Source organism: Onychomys torridus, chromosome 3 (assembly GCF_903995425.1).
Source record: "Onychomys torridus chromosome 3, mOncTor1.1, whole genome shotgun sequence".
Classification (NCBI taxonomy): Eukaryota; Metazoa; Chordata; class Mammalia; order Rodentia; family Cricetidae; genus Onychomys; species Onychomys torridus.
In genome coordinates this window covers 66769439-66787129 of record NC_050445.1, presented here as the reverse complement: position 1 = coordinate 66787129, position 17691 = coordinate 66769439, and the positions used below count along the sequence as shown (strand labels likewise).

The following is a 17691-nucleotide window of genomic DNA, read 5'->3' as shown; positions in this document are numbered from 1 at the left end:
TAAGACAAGTCATTCAACAAGCTTGATGTCTGTAAATTAAAGAGATTTTAATGATCTCTAAGTTTGAAGTTCTGACTTACAATATTTTGAAATGTTTCTTAAAATCTATTTCTTGTGTTGGGACAACAGCTCAGTGAAGCATTTGCCTCCCAAGTATGAGTAACTGAGTTTGTATCCCCAGAAGCCAGGGAAGATGCTGGACAAGATGGTGTGCATGTAGAACCCCAGTGATGGCAAGATGGAACATGGAGACAGGCAGCTCTCTAGGGGTCATTGGCCAGTTAACCTCACTACCTGAAGAGGCCCAGGCAAGTGAGAGATCCTATCTCAAGCAAAAGATGGAAGAAATGTGAGGAGAGATAACCAAATTATCCTCTCTCTTCCACCTACATGAACACACATGTGGTTGTATACATCTACACCCACATTCACTTGCATATGTGCATGCACATGTACACATGTACATGCACACACACACATACACAACTACACATGCAAAATTGTCTCTCAAATAAGCGTATTCCATTGCCTACCGGATGTATATACATTATACATTTTCCGGTCATTTCCCTAAGCATACTCTTGTAAACTGCAAAGTACTTCTGCATTGCCCAGGGGAAAAAGATGGAAGAAATATGACAAATATAGAATTATTGTGAATGCTAGCTTCATTTGGAATGAAGATCTCTGTATTTGCAATGACATTGTTCTAGTCTAATTGCTCTAATAGAATACCCAAATTTTGCAATTCATGAAGAACAGACGTTTACTTCTTCATAGTTGTGATTTTAGGAAATCTAAGATCAAGCTCAAGATTGCCAGCATCTACTGAAGGCCTGTGATGTAAAATAGAAAGGAAGGTGGTGTGCACATATGTGTGTGGTTGAATGTATGTGCACGTGTGCATATTTGTGCATGTGTGTATGAATGTGTGTGGGGGTGGGGGTGTTAGTTTCACACCAGGCAGGAAACTGAACTTGTTGCATCATAGTGAACCCACCCCCTTCAACAAGGGTATCAGTTCACTCTTGCAGTGTTCTCAGGACCTAATCATCTCATCCTGTTCTAGTGGCTCTTACATGAACTCCGGTGGTCATCATCCAGTCCCTGCCACTCCGTAAGAAGAGAAGGAATGGGGAACTTTTGATCCTTTCATAAAGTGTTATATAAGTAAACAGCGCATTTACCCCCTTGGGTCCTAGGAGTTCAAAGACCTTGGGTGTGATAGACAAGCTTTTGTCCATGAGCCACATCCCTCAGCCTCTGTAGACAGACAATGAAAAGTACCTTTTCATACACTAAAAGGCAGCATCTAACCTCCTCTTTTTCTCCATATTTATTCATCATAGTAAATATTGAGAAGAAAATAATATCTAATAAGAATATTTGAAGAGCCCTTGCTCATTGTCCATTAAGCAGGCATATGGGAACATTTTATTGCTTTTCAGTATCTTCAATCATTTGATACTTTGAGACATATCTTGACAAAGTGGCAACTATGCTATTGATAACATAGATTCTGATTTTTCCTAACACAGCAGAAGGTTTTTATATATTAGTTTTATAGCTATAAATAATATATTTTAAACTATAAGTTATTAAAGAAGAAGAAAACAGCTACATGTTACCCTATCCCTAAGATAACATCTGTTAAAATATTTCTCAGCTTGACTGTGATATTACACAATGATGCATTTTTCTTTTAAAGTTACCTTTCCATCACTTTTGTAAAAACACCTATTTGAAAAGAGGAAAGAACCAGGTGTGTTTGTTGGTGTGTGTCTGTGATCCCAGCACAGGAGATGTTGATACAGGAGGACCGAACTTCAAGGCTGTCCTGGGAACTTGCTAAGTTCAAAAGAAGCCTGGGATGTGTGAGACTGACTCAGACCAACAGCAACAACAATAACAACAGCAACAACAAAAGTGGAGGAATGATTTACTCATGAGGCCTGAGTCTTCAGTCCTGGGTTGATTGATTTGTTCAGTTTGGGGGCCTGTGACAGGGCAGAATGTCATGGTGGGAACTGTGTGGTAATGTAGTCTGCTACCTCCATGTTGACTGTGAATCAAAGAGAAAGGAAGGGATCCAAATATGCTTCAGAGCCACTCACCCAGAGACCTAATTTTCTCATACTAGACTCTACCTCCCAAATACACAACTAGTGTCAATGTCCTTAACACATGAACCTGTTTATGATCCAAACTACAGAACTAAAAGGTACAGCTGCCTCTAAGGCCACAGGATGGTAGTCATCAAGTAGCCTGTCCCCAATGTAGCTCATAAAGTCAAGATTTGTGTAAGATGCCAGAAACACTGTAGGAAACGGGAGAAACGTTTTTTCTAGGAAGTGGCAACAGTGTTGATAATGAAGTCCAGCAACATTGTATTCCAAGGTCAATACTCTGTTGTTCTTTTTAATCTCAATATTGAATGTGTAGTGCAATTTCTCATACCAAGCAAGCTGGAGCTGGGGAAAGCTACATAGTCTATATTAGACCTGTTTCTTTCTTTTCTTTCCATTGTTTTGTTTCTGGGGTTTTTTGTGGTTAGTTGGTTGGTTGGTTGGTTGGTTGGTTGGTTGGTTGGTTGGTTTGTTTTTGTCCTTTGAACCCTATATTTATTCAGTTGTCTTAACTAATAAATGTTTTCAGGATTGTTGAATGGTTATTGCTTTAATTTCTAAGGTGTCTAAAGCCAAATAATTTGTTTAGATTCTTCTAAAACTTCAGTTTTTATGCCCTCAGATTTAGTGTTTTTATTGTGCCCTATTTTACACACATACACACACACATACATACACATATGTTTTAACACCTATATATGTTAAAATTCAGTGACTTCTTAAATTGGCGTTAAAATTAGCTCTACAACCATGTAATTTTTTTTAGAACCACTCAAGTTTTAGATTGCTGTATTGCCTCAGAAACATCCCATTCCCTGTTACATTCCAATAAAGAATATTTTATTGATTCAAATTTGTTATGAAGAAGAAAGTTTCTCTATTTGAAAATATCTTAAACTTCATTGTGATGTGTCAAATATAGCTTAATTAGAGAAAGATAAGTGATTTCAAGGACAAATTATTTGGCCTGACAAGCTGTGAATATTTGAAGCATACTTAGCAGGTCCAGGAGAAGTAAGATGTGCCTCCGATGTTAGCTTTCTGTGAGTAGTTCTTTCAAGATGGGACAGCTGTCTGTGATCGTACTGGATGAGGTTCTGCCTTACTGTGGACAGCTCTCTCAGAACCAGAACTCTGTTCTGGGAACACACTGGGCCTCTAAACTTAGCATGTATAATGTTTGCTGACAAGTGAGGGAATAGGACCTGTCAGGTTGCTGATTCTGCGTCAGAACTCCTCAGTATCCCAACTATACTGCTGTATCCAGTGGTGGTGTTTGGTTGTTTAGAATGCTGTCTGGATGTAGAACCTTTCCTGCCCCGTGTTGTATGAATTGACATCAAAAAATCTCCCAGCCGTTTCAATACCTTTAACACTTTAATCATCTTAGAGAAATTTACTGTAATTTCATACAAGTAAATTTCCCTTTAAGGCAGATTTTTATCTGTGTGATTCCAATCGTAACTGCAAACTTATCTCTGGCTTTAAGAGCAAACCTGGCTACTATGCAGAAAGTGAGGTTTAGAAAGCAGCTTGTTTGTACTGGTAAAGATATTTAGATCTTTTCTTTTGGCTCCTTCCACCCAGTCATTAACTCACTTCTGCAGGCTCTAGTTCCACTGTCAAGCCAAGGTAGCCTGCCATTTGCAACAAAGAATGACTGTTTTAGAACTGTTGCATAAAGAGAAAAGGCTGGAATCTTGGGGGTGATGATGGATACTGAGACTTCCCAGAACTGGGTGAGGATTCGTTGACCTTTTCACTTTTTCTATCTAAAACCAGTTATTTTTTTTTAAAATAGATAACATGCACCCACAGTGATAAAATGGGAGAACAGTGAAAACTAGATTTCCCTCTCCCTTATGGTTATTGCTTGTTGTCCATGCAAGCCTTGTATACTTACTCATTTCTCTTCGCCAAATGAAATGTGCACATAGAAGTACATAACATGCTCTTATTCCATGTTTTGCTATTTCCCTTCATAGTGTGCTATTATTATTGGCTTCATATCAGTATTTAAAAATGTATTGTCCTCACTCACATTTTCAGTACATACCATAATTTGTTCAGCCAATTTTCTCCTGTACTTTTAAGGCCATTGCAGTCTTTTCCTACAGTGTCACAATCAATGCCCAGACACTTAAGTCTTTGTGTTTACAGACATGTAGATGAACACCTGAAGTTACCATTGGTAACGCTCTGAAACTTTGTAAACATAAGGAGTGATTTCTAAGTAGTTCAACCTGTCATCCACTGTATTGCTTCTGTGAAGTTCCTGTGTGTGTGGGGGGGATCCCCAGGTTCAGACAACCCCCTGCAATAAGTAGGTTAGATCTACACTCCAGTGACTCATCCCTCAAGGTAGAGTGCTAGATGACAAATCAGATCTGCAGATGAATCTCTTACAGTGACTTGTGACATTGCAGTTAGGATTAGGGGAATTTGAATAGTTTGGCATTAGAATGAGCTCTGGAACCTGGTGGAAGAGGGTAAGCAGGAAGGGCGCCTGGAATCATAGGTGCCCCAGAGTACTAGCATGACACTACAACTCCATCAAATGGGCCTCTCGCCAGGTGCAGGGCAGCTTCTGTTTGAGCATGTGAGCTCCCCAAACCAAGGCTTGGGAAAATGATGTTTCTGTTTCTTGAGAACCTATGATTCCTGAGTGGTCCACAATCAGATCTCAGGGATCACCCCTTCTCCAAGCCACGAGACAGATGCCTCCATCATACCCAACATTTAACTGTGAATGCAACAAATACCCCAGCATTTGCACGCTTGTAAAATGAGACTTCCTTGAAAGCACACTCAGGATATACCGGATTTGTCCTCTGTAGAGTAGATTCTAGCTATCACTCTGTCCGGTTTCTTCAGTTCCCAGGGTTCTGAAAACCTGTAATGAGGAGTTTGAGAAAGCATCTTTGCTATTTTCCTGAGGCAAACATCTTTCTCCAGGAAACCACAATGCTTCAGAAATAGCTTTGCCAGAAGCTGCCCTGAGTTTACCCTAAACCTTTTCCTCCCTGTCAAACAGCAAAATGTAGGTTACTTTCACAGCTTGCTCCAGAACAATGATGAGGGCTTTCCTTTACATTTACATAGCAGGAATTAAGTTAATTTTCCTGGAACAAATAAACCATTTTGAAGGTAAGGTCAGGTCTCTTTCTTCAGTGAAACTGAACAGCTGGAGGCTTTGAAATGAATGTTTTAGAATTCTGCCCATCCGTGTTGTCTAAAAACAACAAAACACAACACTTAGTTAACTATTTGTGAGGCAGCTAAGCCGGGCCTGGAAAAATCAGGGAGGCTGCTAATGCTACTGTTGAGACCTTAGCTCACTGAATACATTTGAGTATTGCTGTTTGTATCCTGTGAGCCTCCTAACAGGAACATTTATGCCCTTCTTGAACATTCTTTTGACAGACTGGGAGTTATGTAAGCTCTGTGTTTTCTAAAGGTCTGCTATTACATTGGAACACAGAAGGTCTAGGTACTGGAGGCCAGAAGTGAGGTAATTACAAGAAATGCCATTACTCCTGTGGGTCTTAAACTGTAGGTAGGGAGATAAGATTGAATATAGGAAGTAAAACAGTTTTAGTTAATGACTGCTGAGAAAATGAGAGGGAATAAAAGTCTTTAAGGAAAGATTAACTTTTAAGGTTTTATTTACCTAAGTGTGGCTTTTCTCTGGTTATGTTGGGCTTCCTCACTTGTCTGTAAAGACTGGTTCCCTGCCATTTGGCTACCTGACGCTACATGGTGGACCTCCATGCCAAGTAACCAAACATGACTTCTGTCCTTCTCTAGTCCCCTCCTTTAGACTATTGATAAGATTTGCCTGTCTTGGGAAATTTTTCTTTATAAATTCTAATAAAATTGTTCTCAAGCTTCCATCTGAATCATTCTGAACCTTTTATTAATTAGACTAAGAATCCCAAGAGGTAACCCTGGTTTCTCTGGTATCATGTGGCGACCATAAAAAGACTCCCCCAAATTCCAGGAATATGAGACATCAAGAAACAGCCTGACCGTGAAGCAACACTATGGGCTACTAAGCTATATATGTTCCTAGGAACCCCTGCTTCTTGTGTACACCCCAACTCTGCCACACGGAGCTGAAATCCCTTCAGAGCCTACTCTGATGCTGTGTACATGTCTATGGCATCAATAACTTTTCTAATGAACCTATTACCCCAACCAAAAACCTTCTTCAGTGTCCCCCTGGAACCTTAAAGTGAAATCTTTAATATTTGGGCTTTTTCTTTCTCCACGAAGGGATCTTGAATATTTATGAAACTGGACTTGAGTCACAATAGGGACTTGAACAGTTTCATTTGAAGTCTCCATTGTGAAAGAGGTGGCGGATGAGGTGCCCTGGATGAGATGTGTTGGATCTGCTTCTCTGTTTGACAGAATGTATGCCTAAGCTTCTGCCAAGGACCCAGTGTTTCAGACTCTCAGGCTGGGTAGCTGCTCCTGCTACATGTGTAAGGCCAACAGTAGACTCCCTGTGGACCAGATACTGTGGCATGACTGTCAGAAGCTGGGGCTGCAAAGCAAGTGAGAAGTGGTCCCAACCAGTCTTAAGAGGCTGTCTTAGAAATGAGGGACTTGGGTCATCTTGTGCAATCACAGGACCTGAGTCATTCAAAGAACAGTTCTTTGCATGGAGGGGGAGGGGAGGGGAGTCATCAGAGCTTCTAGAGGACTCCTTTTGAATAGTTTTTATGGACAAGTTAGATAGGGATTGGTCGGTTAAATAAGGGACTGCAAGACATGAGACCATGTTGTGCCACTAAAGTAGAGTAAAAACTAGGCAGCTTCATTATTTGCTTAAAATGGGCCTAAACACACAGGCTACAGGAATAGCGTGGCGTTTATTCCTTAGAATTTACACTTTTACAGTACACTCAACAATTCATTAAGAGGAAGGACCGGGTGTATGTGTGAGGGTGTGCTATTAATAGTGTTTGCCGGGAAGCGTTGAGTACTTACTTCGGTCAGTTGCACAGTTAAGTGTTTACAATGCTTCCTCTCGTCACACGTGCAGACTGGGTCAGGTACAGCCATGGTATCAGGACCCTAAAAGGAGATAAGGGAGACTCTGATGGGTGATTGGAGAGTTTAATGAAGTGTTTATGAAACTGGGTGGTTAAGGATGTGAAATGTTTCTAGGCTAGCAGCGGTGCAGTGTTTCCACATCTCTGCCATGGAGTTACAGCAGAGAGTGGTGTTGGAGCCCCCTGAGCACCATGGCTGCATCCTGTCCGTCTGGGAAGGAGGAAGGGAAGTAAGCAAAGGAACCTTGGTTTTCTCCTTCCCTCTCATTTTCGTCAGTGTATCTTGGCCAAACCCAACTTGAAACCAGGGGACTCCATTGGAGATCCTTCAGTACAGCCTCTGGGGAGCATAGACTAGGGTGAGCAAGCATATGGAAAGCACATGGGGAGGTGGATATCCAGGAGAGCTGCCATATGCATTTTCTTGATGACATGTCAGAGGAGCCAATAAGCTGTGTTTGAACACAAATCGCATTAATGGCAGTGGTCTCATGAAGTGGATTCAAGCTGCCACACACCGTAAAGCTGCTGCTTTATCTATGGAAGGAAAAGAAGAATGCACTTTGTGACTGACAGACCAACCAGGAGCTCTTAAGGCTCAGAACTGAAAAGTAAGGAGTGGAGTGACACGCGTGTGTGCGTGTTCTGATTCTAGCAAATTACTACTCTCCAAAGCTTTCACAGCTATGAAACAAACCAGCAGATAAAGCAAGTGAGAACCATGCACGTTTGACAGTCTGGCTTGAAGGTTCACGAGCATTGCCCAAGAGAAACCCCTTGGTCAGTTTCCTTCCTTGAGCGTGTTTTGCAATGGCTCTGCAGCCCTCTGGGCAATTCAGACATTTGTTCTAGTCTGTTCAGATTTGGGGTGTGAGGTAAGGCAGGGTCTCACTGTGCTTGCTCCTTCTTCCTCCTTTGCCTTCCTTACCCCAGACTCCTTTCTTCTTTCCTTCACCAGAAGATCCTGTCCAGACCACACACATAGAAACCGTGCACACGTTCCCAAGCTTTCAGCTTCATGGGAAGAAGGTCACATGGAGCCTTGGAAGCCCAACATGGCCACTTACTACCTTGTGACCTGCAGCTCATTATTTTCTCAGGGTGTTATTTTTTTATATATATAATTGGGACACTAGTAATCTCACTAAATTTAATTTTAATTATTTCTATTATTATTTTTTGAGATTATATCGATCATCCCCTGCCCTTTTTCCATCTCAATCCTCCTATGTACCTTTCTCCATACTCCTTCAAATTCATGTCCTCTTTATCTATTACTTTTTGTTACATACATACATACACATATATTCACATGTATTCCAAACCACATAATTTCAACCTGCTCAGTTTGTATATTGTTACTTGTGTGTATGTTTCCAGGTATTTGATATTGGATAACAATCAGTGTGCTCTTCCCTGTGGAGGACTATTTCTCCTGCTCCCAGCATTCCTTAGCTTTTTGTAGTTCTTTGTGTAGGGTTGAGGTCTTATGGATGGACTTTCCCCTGTTCATTTTAGCATGTCTGTTGTTGATATCCTTATTCAGCTCATGTTTAGGCAGCCAGTCATAGTGGTGAGACTTTATGGGTATAGCTTCTGATGTTCCTAAGAGACACAATGTCATAGAAAGCTCCCCAATGCTCTGGTTCTTATGATCTTTCTGTCCCTTCTGCTGCGGTAAGTGCAGGAGTGTGTTGTAGATGTGTCGTTGAGCCTGAACTTCACAAGTCTGCATTTTTATTGGTTGTGGTTTTCTGTAACAGTCTGTCTGTGCAGTTTCCTTGGTGAGGCTTTAGGATTACACACATCTGTGTGTAAGTACAAGTATTTAGAATGTAGTTACAGAGTATGATGGTTTAGTGAAGTGGCTTCCATAGGTTCTCCCCTGAGATCTGTGACGTCATTAGCCCTGGGTAGACTTGGCTGACCAGTTCCAGGCATGATGTCTCTCTTGTTGAGTGAGTCTTAAGTCCAATTAGAAAGCTGTTTATTACTTTCAGAGTGTGCATGCCACGACTGCATCCTTAGGGCTATTTTACTGTGCTGGTCTTTTTTTTTTTTTTTTTTTTATTACAACCATTAAAAACTATAATGCATTCAAATTCCTAAGAATATCCACAAGATCTACATATAATTGTTTTATAAATTCTTAGCAGTTCTGCTTATATAGTACAGGTATGTTGTTATTGTAACTGAAAATAAGAGCATTGTTTTCCTCTGCTTTAAAAAGAAAGCACTTTAGGAAATAAGTAAAAATGATTCTCTCATAAATTTTTTACTTAATTACTTAATTTACTTAATTCTTCTTTTAAAAGTTAAAAATGAATATATTGATAACTACATATAACATTTCAAGTAAAATAGATAGATAGATAGATAGATAGATAGAGTAAAAATTAATGTTTCCCTTGTATGAAAATCATTCCTTTGGTGTAAAATTATACCTTTTTAAACCTATGGCTATAATTATTTTTAATAAATATCTTTTTAAAAATTTCCCCTTTTATCAAAAATATATTATTTTCTCATACTATGTATCCTGATTACAGTTTCCCCTCCCTCTACTCCTCCCAGTTCCTCCTCACTTCCCCTCCCAATCAGATCCATTCTCTTTCCGTCTCTCATTAGAAAAGAACAGGCATCTAAGATATAACAACAAAATATGACAAAATAAAATACAGCAAGATAAAACAAAAACCATCATATCAAAGTTGGACAAGGCAATCCAACAGAAGGAAAAGTGCCCCAAGAGAAGGCACAAGAATCACCAGTTCAACTTCTCTGTGTTCAATGAGTTGTGTGGGTATTGTCTTCATCATTGGGGTCTTGCTATCAGTTTGTGGAGAGCAGCCTATTGTCTTTGCCAACAGCCTGAGTTGTTTGGGGGTTTCCATTGCATCCCTTTATCCAACAATTCAACTGGATATAATCTAGTCTCAGAACTAGAAGCCTCATTTGGTGCCAAGAGATGGCCTTGTTGAAGTAGGTGTAGCCTTGCTGGAAGAAATGTGTCAGGGTAGGGGTGAGATTTTAGGTCTCTTTTGCTCAAGCTTTTCTCCGTGTAACAGTCTACTCCCTATTGCCTGCATATCAACGTGTAGCCGCTCCTTCTCCAGCACCCTGTCTACCTGCATGCCGCCATGTTCCCTGACATGCTGATAATGGACTAAACATCTGAAACTGTAAACTGCTACTTCAATTAAATATTTTCCTTTATAAAACTTGTTATGGTCATGTTGTCTCTTCACAGCAGTAGAAATCCTAACTAAGACACTAAGTATGTTGAACATTTGAGATTACTCTATTAAGAATTCTCTATTTAGATCTGTATTTCATTTTTAATTGGATTATTTGGTTTTTGATACCTAGTTTCTTGAGTTAATTCCCCACCTTCTCTTCTATCAGGTTTAATGTGTTTGGTTTTATGTTGAGGTTTTGATCCATTTGGAGTTGAGTTTTATACAGGAGGATAAGTATGAATCTATTTGGAATCTTCTACAATCAGACATCCAGTTTGACCAGCATCATTAGTTGAAGATTCTGTCTTTTTTTTCCAGTGTATATTTCTGGCTTCTTTTTCAGAAATCATGTGTCCATAGATGTGTGGATTTATGTCTGGGGCTTCAATTCCCTTGACCAACATATTTGCTTTTATGCCAACACCATGTTATTTTTATTACTTAGTTCTCTAGTTCAACTTGAAGTTGGGAATGGTGTAACCTCCAGAAGTTTTTTTTGTTCAGGATTGTTTAGATATCCTGAGTGTTTGGATTTTTTCCCCCATAAAAAGCTGAGAATTGTCTTTCAAGTTCTGTAAATAATTGTGTTGGAATGTTGATGGTGATTTCATTGAATCTATAGCTTGCTTTTGGTAGGATGGCGATTTTTTTTTTTTTACTATGTTAAATCCCATGAACATAAGAGATCATTCCATCTCCTGATATATTTTTCAATTTATTTCTCCAGAGACTTAAAGTTTTTATTATACAAATCATTCACTTGCTTGCCTAGAGTTACCCCCAACTATTTTATTATATTTGGGCTATTGTGAAAGGTGGTGTAGTTTCCCTAATTTTTTTCTCAGTTTGTATATAGGAGGCTTCTGATTTCTGTGACCAGATACTTTGCTAAAAGTGTTATCAGTGTAGGATTTCCTGATGAACATTTTAGGGTCATTTTTGTATATTATTATATCATCTTCAAGTGAAGATTCTTTGACTTCTTCCTTTCTGATTTGTATTCCCACTTTTTTTTTACCTTATAACTGTAATTATTTCATTAAATATCTTTTAAAACATGTACATGTGGAGTGGGGGTGGGGAGAGCATGAATGTGTGTGTGCACGCACACTAGAGTACTACATGTGGAAGTCAGAAAACGACTTGCCAGAGTTGTTTTTTCACCATGTGATTTCTGGGAATCAAACTCAGGTCGTCAGTCCTATAAGCAAGTACTCTTACCAGGTGAGCCACCCTCTTTTTAATAAATATCTTTTGTTCAATGTACTCAAATGCATACTCAATGATATTCTAGGTAATTTTATTAATTAATACTCTTTATAAGCCAATGCCTCAAAAGTTGTGAGTACTATGTTGTTGCATGAATCTTAAAAGGTCCTATTAATAAAAACAAACCCAGTGCCAGGTATGGGGTGAACGCTGAAAGATCAGAGAAACAGTACAAGCCACATCCAACTCAGCTCAACAATTTCCTCAGCTGATTTTGTTTCCTCAGACTGAAAGTCTCTGAGTCTTCATCTGAATGGATCTCAGCTGAACTGCTGCTAAAAGCCTAAAAACCTAACAAGACTCTATCTAGTTCCTGGTCCTCTCGCCTTATATACCTTTCTGCCTCCTGCCATCACTTGCTGGGGTTAAAGGCATGAGTCACCATGCCTGGCTGTTTCCAGTATGACTTTGAACTCACAGAGATTCAGATGGATCTCTGCCTCCTGAATGCTAGAATTAAAGGCATGTGATACCACTGCCTAAACCTATCTTGAATACAGTGGCTGTTCTGTTCTCTGACCCCCAGACAAGTTTATTGGGGTGCACAATATATCAAACACACTATGTCTTAATTTAAAACTTAGATTTTTAAGACAAGCTTTATGTTTTTTACATTTAATTTAAAAATTGTAATGAGTGTTGATCAAATCAGATGGTAGGATACTATCTAGTTCATGAGGCCCTGGGTTTGATCCACAACATCCAATAAGTCAGTTCTACATTTGTAACTCCCACACTCAGGAGATGGAGGCCATAGACCAGAAATTAAAGTTCAGCCACAGCTATATAACAAGTTCATGTCCAGTCTAAAATCTTATCTTAAAAAAACTAACAATAGTAAAAGTTGGTAGGTATCAAGCCAGTGTGGACTTGGCAATCCATCAGAATTGTCAATCTGCTCAGGTCAAGGCATTCATTTTCTGTATGGTGCTGTCATCTGGAATTAAAATAATACATTGAGTTTCATGAACTGAGAAGCAGAAACTAGAAACATAAGCCAGTGAGCTGTGAAATGGTGGCACATTAACTCATGCCCCATTGAAAATGCTTCTGCACCCTCTGCTCATGCAGATGGGACATGACCAGTGATGCAGAACTGCTTAGGTGAAAGCCTTGGGGGAACTGGGTGTATATGATTTTATACATCTAATGAAGGTTTTTAGGATTACTAAAATCGATTACTTGATGAGCACTAAAATTACTCTGTCCCAAGTATCAGCAGACCTTTCTACTCAGTATGTCAGATTCTAAGTAAAGTTGTTTTCTGGGTCACGGAGTATCTGCCAGCTACTCTACTTAGCTGTTTAGTACAAATGCAGCCATTCTCACATGTGAATAACTGGATCTTGCTGCTTTCCAAAAGAATTTATTTAGAATGGCAGGTGCCCATCTATTAGTCCAATTTATGGACCCTAGACTTCTAACCCCTCATTTAAAAGACAAACAAACAAACAGACAGACAAACAAAATAAAGCAAACAAACAAAAACAAAACAAAAAACAAAACAAAACAAAGGCTGGAGAGCCCTGGGATCTTGTGCAGATGTAACTACCTGGGTAGTTCTGGAACCATCATCAGGCGATTTGCTTTGGCATGTCCACTGAAGCTTCAGTTAATACTCAGGTTAAGCCACAACAAGGAGCTCATCAAACAGTATTTAGCCCAATCATTCTAAGTGGCCTCACTATATCTATTAATTTCATTTCAATAAACATCCCTCAGAGAAGCTTGTATTTTTATTTCCTATGCAAGAGTAAAAATGTAAAAGTCCTGTATATAAAACTCAGTGACATGAGCATTTTCTTTTTCTTTGGAAATTCCCCTAGTTTGCTTTCTGTAGCTTGGTAAAACACCATGACCAAACCAACTTCAGAAGGAAAGGGTTTATTTCATTGTACAGTGTCAGGTAACAGTCCATCACTGAAGGAAGACCAGGCAAGAAGCCAAGCAGGGCAGGGACCTGGGGGCAGGACCCGAAGCAGAGACCATGGAGGAAGACTGCTTACTGACTTGGTCCCCGTGACTTGCTCGACCTACTTATACAACCTGGGCCACCTGACCAGAGGTGTGTGAGAGCCTGCTCCCACATTTTGAAGGGTTCTTAGGTGGAGAGAAAGGAATTAAGAAATAATAGATAGAAAGAGAGACCTAGCTGAGGAGAAGAAAGACAGAAACACAGAATAACTTCAGGAGGGTCTGGATCAATACCCAGCAGACACTTTGTTTATTCAAAAGAGTTTTTCTTTTTAACAATGCCAAGGGGCAGGGCAGAAGACCTCCCCCTCACAAGATTAAAGCACACCATACAGCCAAGTGTAGATCCTTTTAAACACCTAGTAAACATGCCCATGGTCAAATCATCCCATTATGCAGCCCTGCTGGGTAAAGCAAGCTCAGATTCTCTGACCCTGAGTAATTTCTCACTGGGAAGCCTATATGAACTCCCACAGTGGTGTCCTTGAATCAATCCATTATCAGGTCAAAGCTCTCATGAGCCAACCTCTTCCTAAAAGCTTTGCCTCTATGTGTTTCATTACACACCCAGTGTTTAATTCATGAATTTCCAAATCAGACATAGTGATTTAAATGTATAGCCCATACAAAATCAGTATGAGACAAATATAAGGTCCCAGAGGCATGTCATGTCATTCCTGGTTAACTATTCTGTAGGCGAGAAGTAAAGGAAGAAATTTAAAATAAGGCAAGTGATCAGCAGGGTGTAACTCACTAGGGAGATCAATCAAAGTAAGAGCTGGTGAAGGTCCATTGTTTGGTGTTGAAGGTCTCACCTGTCTAGACAAATGTTGAGAATATAGTCCTGGGATTTTGTCTTTGTCCATGCTAGAGGATGGGACCAAGCTCAAGGTGGCAGCAGATATTACCTATTAGTTAATTCTTTCATTGGAAAGGAGTTCTTCCACTGGAAAATTGTAAGCTACAAAACTTCTTTGCTTCTGGAAATCTACGATTCTATCCAGGAATAGTGGTAGCCCACCTCTGGACTGTCAGCAGTAGTTATTAATAGCAGAACCTCTCCTCCCAAGTCGGCCCTCATTAGAAGTGGCAACACTGGAGCTGTGTACATACATTTATTTGTTAGGAAAGCCCTTCTAGGAGCCCATGGGCACCTGCACCCTCTCAGGTGCACAAACTTAGCCATGCTGCACCATGCAGACAAGCTGCCCTCATCTGGTGTGTGTCCTACTTTTCTTTTCCACTTTCAATTCAAACTAAACATTAATATCAGAAGTTTTGATAATCACCCATGAACTTCATGTGTTTTAAAAGGTAGTGTAGCTCTCTTCCTGTAGGGTAACCATAGCAACTGACAGGAACAGAGAGAGAAAGCTTTCACACATGCTGTGCTAATTAATCCTGTCCTACAGTTTCCCTTCAGCTGGAAGATGCAGTTTAATAAATTTTGCATGAGTAAGCAGGTTTTGATTTGTGAACTTTACAAAAACATAGTGTTGTCTTTACCAAGAAGATTGGGAAAATGGCACTAGAAAATCATATTTCAAGGTATTCTTTTTAAAAAGCCATTGTTTAAGTAATTTGGTCTTTTCTGGAAAAAACATAGAGTTTACTTTTCTTATTAAAATATAAATATCCTTGGAGTGAACACCTTTTGTTCATTGATGTATGGTACACATTCAAAACTAACAGCTTTTAACTGACCATATCCCCTCAAGAGATGGAGAAAACTGTATTCTGAAATTCAAGATCCTTATTTTCTATATGACATATCTATGTGCAAACCCTCTTTTAAAATAACTATTTTTTAAAAAACTTGGAAAAGTCATTCTCATTGCTCTTTTTGGGAAGAATTGTAGCCCAGCTGAATGAAGTTGTGGCTCTCTTTGACCTAAGTCTGTGAGACTCAAGAAAATAATGTAGACTAGGAATTTCTGTTTGTATTTTCCACAAATACTTAACCAACTTAAAAACTCACATTTGGTCTGCAATCACATGTAATGGTTGATTTCACATGTAATCATATTTAGGGCATTCTAAAGTTTCTTTTTTTTTTCCAACTTAGACTATCACTTTCTATTTAATAAGTAGCTGGATTGTCTGAACTGTCAAAGAAGATCTCACGTTTTTCTCTTTTCCTATCTCAGTTTCAGCTGTCTGACAATAAGGCCTCAGGGAAAGCTGGGGGATCCAGCTTGTATGCTCTGGCATCCCACTTGACTTGACAGCCACATATGGCATGAGTCAGAATCCATTTCCAGACCTGTCCTTAGCTCTTTGGTTTCTATATAGAAATGTAGTCGTGTGGGGAGCAGACCTTTGAAGACATTGCCAATTTCTGCAGACATTTTCCCTGACTTATTGTCAGATTAATAATACAGTTTTGTCAGAATTGAGAGAGGATTAATCCGTGCCAAGTAAAGAATATGCTACATGAAATCTGTGGTTGAACATAGTTCTATTTGTATGTAGAACATTAGGTGTAGTAACGAGTATTTTTGTATATTTTTTATATCTATTTATTTTTGGTACAGGATATATGTGAGCATTAATGAATTCTGTATGTCTTCACTTTATTTAAAGAACTACACTGTAGAAAAATGACTATAATGATAATTGAATTAATTATCAACTTTTTGTCTTACCAGCTACCCTATTAATTACAAAATTTACATATAACCCAGAAAATTAACAGCTATAGCTAAAAAACAGGAAGAAGTGATGTTCCTAAACATCTCTGATAATTTTAATATACCATTGAAATGAACATGCTTAAAAGTAGGTCCACAGCAAAACATTATATTATATCCAGTGTAATGCTGATAAGCAATCCTTCATACTTGTGGTGTTGACTTGATGCATACCTGCGGAAAAGTGGCAGAGGTGTTGGTGAGGGAATGGTTTCTTTTGCTCATGGTCCCAGAGGCGTCAGTCAGCAGTGGGCTGGTGCTGTTGGTTTGGATGGATGGTGAGACAGGATATCCTAGTCAAAAAGCCCATGTTGGAACGAAGCTGCACACCTTGTAGCTGTCAGGGAGCAAGGGGAGAAAGACTGTCACCCCGACATCTCCTTCCAGAGCATGACCCAGTGAACCAACTTCTTTCTGCCAGGCCTCATCTCCTGGAAAGTTCCACCAACACCCAGTACCACTGTGGGCCACTGAATGGGTCTCTAACAAATGGGCCATGAGGGTGCATTTCAGATCTAAAATATTGCATTAATCATTAATGACATAGTCAGATAGTGGTCTGATGTGTCTTGTTTTACTTTCAAAGCACCATTGCGAGATGTATGACTTTTAAAAGAAGTAGAAGGGTGGGGGGAGATGGCTTAGTGGTTTGAATGCTTATTGCTCCTGCAGAAGACCTGAGTTCACTTCTCAGCACTCAAATCAGGCAGATCACAATTACCTGTAACTCCACCCCAGGGAATTCAGTGCCCTCTTCAGGCCTCCACAGGCACTGCCACATGTCAACATAGCAATGTACACATATATGTATGTGCACACACACACACACAATTAAAAAGAAAAATAAATCTTTTTAAAAAGGAATTAGACTGGGGACATAGCTTGTTGACAGTATGTTTCCTTAACATGTTCAATCCTTACAACCCAATGTAAATGCAATTAAACATTTTTCAAAAAAGAATTAGTTATTACATACAAACTGGGGGAAAACACTCAGAAAAACTTACTAAATTATGAAAGGGGCAGGACTTGGTGGATAAATCATCCAGTAAGTACATGTGCTAACATAGTGCATTGCAGAGGACCATAGCTGCCTTCCAGTGTCCACACCAGGCAGTTCACAGACACCTGTAAGCCCTGCTCCAGATTTGACACCCTCTTCTGGTCTCTGTGGGCTCCCACACTCATGTGCATATACCATCATACACATAAGTAAAAGTAAAATAAATCTTTTAAAAAATGGATAATCACACATTCCAGAGGTAAACTATGGAGGACATACCGGAATACATGTTTTGTTTTGCTGTCTTTGTGTGAATATTTTGATTTCTAG

The 17691-nt window shown here is 39.5% G+C and overlaps 1 protein-coding gene across 6 annotated transcripts in view; it reads left to right on the top strand.

The window, feature by feature from the left end:
• The window catches only part of Cdk14 (cyclin dependent kinase 14), a 484889-nt gene that overhangs the window by 315020 nt on the left and 152178 nt on the right, over nt 1-17691 (top strand). The window lies entirely within an intron of this gene.